We start from the raw sequence: 4,724 nt of genomic DNA, 5'->3' as shown, positions 1-4,724 counted from the left end.
TGTACTTGGGTACCTAACATGCCCTAGTAGTCGAGACCCATTATGCATTTCATCATAGCTTTTGTGAACTTAAGTGCATTCCCTTAAGTTGCAGTTAAGGGGGGGTGTTAGTGTAAATAATTATTATTTACACTTTACTTAAGTTAATTTAGGATAAATGCATTATTTTATTATTTCTTAGGTTAGACAAATAGGATTTTACATACTCATATGAGTTTTCATGTTGACAACACAAGAGTAAGCAACTGTAATTTAGCACATGGTATCTACAAAATTGGAGTTTGCATAATCAACTGAGTTGTCATGTTGACAACATAGTTATTTTCACTCTTAAATAAGCACATGGTGTCTACAACATAATTTTTCATGACACACCTTTGTAGGCTTAGCCTCTCATCATTTCACTAACTCCTATGCTTAATGGAAGATAATCCACTCCTAGTGTACATGCACATCAATTAAATATCATATTGTTATTCTGATCATACTATATTGGTCTATTTTGTGCTAGTTATTGTGCTTCTTGGTCTTGGGTGATTTTGCTTTAAGGAAAATTCTTATAGTAATCAAATAATTGCTCAAGATCTTCTATCTAATCCACAAATGCTACCTGAGGTTTTCCATAGCTTTATTTTAACATGACAAAGCTCTACTAAACTTTTCTTTACAAAATTTTTAGCAAAAACATATTTTTCATTTTCTGATACAGATTTGACTTTCTTTATAATACAAGTAACTCTTAATTCCTTGATAACTTGTTTAGATAAGCTCCAAATTACAAGTGAGCTTATATAGTCTAAAATTAGCTTGATACACCATTTTCAAACTTTGGTTCCTCTAGCTTGGTCACTAGATGAAGTTACAAATTCTGGTGTTGCACACAATCTTAATTCAACTTAATTGAATCAAACTCAACAACTGACTTCATTCTTCCTATCTCATCATATTCTATCTTTTCTTTTGAGATGTTTGCTCCTTTTACAAATTTCTCATTAATTTCTTCTCAAAGTTCATTGACTACATTCCTTTGTTCCTCATTTTCTTTGTTAGTTTCAAAGTTCCTCTCATGGTTTCTTCTATCATAGCTAACTTTTTCCCATTGTTTCTTCTATCTCCAAAGTTTCTATCCATTCTATTGGTCTGATTTTTTGCATGATAAAATTTCTCTAACCTAGTTACAAAAGATTAGAACTTAATTGATTAATGGCATATAGGGTTTTTGGTTTTTAGTCTTCCAAATTTGCTAGCCTTTAAAAAAACATGTTAAACCCTAAGTCTCATTCCTTTTAATAATTTGGGTACAAAATCTTTTTAAATTTTTGCAAATATTCTAAATTTAGCTCAAATTTTCCATGCCCCCAAGTGGAATGTCTCTTATGTTTCTCATTGTCTGATTCTAGTAAGATCTACAACAATCGCTACCTCGCTATGGTGAGTTGTGCACTCTTTATGTATAGTGAGGTAGCAAATACTACAAAATCAAAGGATGGGGCCACAAAATGGATGTGTCGTGGTTGAAGATTGTATTGTAGACAAATTTTTAGTCACATGCACTTTTTCAATGTTGCTAGAGCCAAAAGGGGAACCAAATAAAAAGGCAGGAAAAAGATGTCACTAGAATATGGTTTCTCTGATGATTTTCTATGTTGCTATCAGAGAAACTAAGCATCTGACCATTAGCGACATAGTGGGTAGTCTAGAAATACATGACATGATGGCCTCCAAACTTCTTGGTGACCATAAATATTTCCAAGTGGTGTGGTGAGTAATTATTTTATTGTTATGTCAAAAGCATTAATGAGGACAATTGTGACTTGACCTACCTTTAGTTTTTTTGGCGCCGAGTTTTGTTAAGACACCGGAGCTTGCCACTTCACTATCAAAAAAACTAAGCATCTTACCATTAGCGACATAGCAAGCCACTATGAAATGAACACATGGTGGGACCCAAGCAATGTGGAAATGTGACTAGGATTAGAATATGGCTTTATATGCCAGTTGTGCAAGATTTTCTTACATCATTAGTATCCTGGACCCATGCCCCATTCATAAAACATATGAAAGATTATAATCATTAGATCAAGTTTGGATCAATGATTCTCACTATCTCTCTATGGATAGATGTGTACTTTTTACTCTATGTGACATAGAAAATATGGGACCCAACACATCTTATGTAATTCATGTAGTTTCCACACCCTCAGATCAAATTCAAATCTATGGTCATTGCTATCTCGCTATAAAGAGTTGCTCGAAGGTTATGTATATTGAGGTAGTGAATGAGAGACCCACCATGTTTCTCTTATGTGATGTATCAAATGTCCTCCACATGATCAAAGTAGAATCAATGGTTGTCGCTACTTTCCTAAAGCAAAATGATTGAAGGTTACGTATAGCAAGGTAGCGATTTGATGACACATGTCCTCAGTCATCAGTGGGTCTAGACTGAAATGCCAACAATGAAGGAACTACACACATGGAAAAATTTTATTGGGTTGACTGCCAACATCTCAAGTGGAACATGAGTCATTTTTGCCTACATCCCTAGATCATAAGATTTTTTGAAAATCAACGATGTAAATTTGAATGTAGAAGGTGGTGCCACTCTGTGCATTTATGAGGAATGAAAGATTCACATGTGAAAGAAAAATAGAGTATAATGCAAAATATTTTCTCATTTCCATCTCATGCAAACAAAAGATTTCAACCTTTTCTTGAGTGGAAGCCATTACTGAAAATGTTGTGATTGAGCTTGACAAGAGTGTGAAGAAAATTTCCATTGTTTGTGAATACACTATAGAATTATAGAAAGGAATGAGCAAAGATTCAAGTAAGTAATAGTATCATAATCTCTATAGTGTCTTAGTTCTGTAAAGTTACAATTCAAAATGCCTCCAAAGAAGGGATTTTTTGGTCAAGTGAATTACTTGGATAGGAATGTCCACGATGATTTACTTGAGTTGCTTCCCAATTCCACTATTGAAACTATGCAAGTTAGAAAGCTTACTACATTAAAACCTAGGTTGAAAATAGTAGATGGGTTGTATGATAAAGGGAATTGGGTCAGGGATGCCAATACATCTCAAACTAGGCTGGACCTATTTTAAAAATGGTTTTTAGAGAGGAACTTGTTTGCCCCACATGCCAACATCTAAAATTTTGATTTAGGGAAGCTGTTGGTTCTTAGTGTTTTCATGGACTATGATCTTCTTGAAGCTATGGCAAAGAACTATCACCAAGCCATTAGGGTAGTAAGAATAAATAATGACCAAGTCCTAATATAGTCAACCCATATGAAATTAGGGAAGTTTTTGTTTTAGGGCCTCTCACTAATTACCATGTGAGCATTGATTTGGAAGGGTTAGAAATAGAATACAAATCCAAGAAAGATTCCATTAGGCAAGGTTCATTAAAGGCACATATAGGTAAAATTGGAACCCTACTAGCAATAACAATAGTCTCCAAGGAACCTTTCAAAAGGGCATATTTCAATTCTAGGGCTGTAGAGATATATAGGACCCTATGCAAAGTTTTTGGAGAGATAAAGAAGAGTTTATGCCTATAGATTTCATGTATATGGTTATTCAGATTTCATCTTTTGGTGTGGACATCATTTTTTACTTTGCTTCTTACTTAGATAAGGAAATCCACAATGGATTAATTGGGATTGCCAAGGGCAAAGTGGAAAAAACTTTTGGTCATTATTCTTTGTTGATGCATATGTTTTTTTTTAAAGGAGCTACATATTTTGGTAAAGAAATGAAGTTAAACAAAGAGGAAAATGAAGAAGCACTGCCAGTCCAATTATGGACTGCAGCTATGACTTGGGATGTAGAGAATGCTAGTTTTGTAAGATTTGACAAGTATTTCACTTTCAAGCTCATATGCCTTTTATTAAGTGACAATCCTAGAATCCCCAAGGCATTATGGGTCTCATTAGGCCTATGGATAACCCCAGTGGTTTGAAAATTTCACATAATTGGGGGGAAGTCCTCATGTATTACCTTACCAGGTGCCTTTGAAGGTAGGAGTAGCTAAGTTTTTTTGGTAGTTGGGAGGAGTACAGGAAACATTTTTGTTGAAAAGATCAACAGGGTCAATTTTTCCCACTTGCATAGTAGCCCATCATATTGTAATCACAAAAGAGGGTTAGCTTTCTCTATAAAAATTTTTGGATCCTTACAAGATGGCTATTTCTCACCCTCATTTTTGTGATTCTGAGGGATTTTATAATTTGGCTCTGAGGCATAGAATTAATTTTGGAAAAATTGAGCATGAATTCTATTTTCTAAAAGATATAATAAGGAATGAGTACTCCTTGCAAGAATAGGAGACTAGAAATGAAAAGTGGAGAGTCTTCTCCAAAATTTTGGATTTCATTCATTGTTTTGATGTAGATTATAGTCCTTTGGATGATGCAATTACAAATGTAGATAAGATAAATAAACTTATGAATACTTTTCCTAAAATAATAGAGGAAATGAATGAAAAGAAGCAATTATTTATTAGATTTTACCTAGATAAGGCCAAGGAAGTAATGAGGAGATTGGATTTTACTCCTAATATACGAATAGGTCAATTAACTATCTAGAAAATGTTGGGGTATACTATTATTCAAAATAAAGGGGCCATTGTGGACAAAGGAAAATAAATAATGGCATTCACTAGTGTTGTTTTGGAAGAGAGGCCTTCGGAACCCTCCCTAAAAAGGTGAAAGATAATAA

This window comes from Cupressus sempervirens, chromosome 9 (genome assembly GCF_028749045.1).
Source record: "Cupressus sempervirens isolate cs-2001-9-10 chromosome 9, ASM2874904v1, whole genome shotgun sequence".
NCBI classification, from domain to species: domain Eukaryota; kingdom Viridiplantae; phylum Streptophyta; class Pinopsida; order Cupressales; family Cupressaceae; genus Cupressus; species Cupressus sempervirens.
This window is presented reverse-complemented; position numbering follows the sequence as displayed.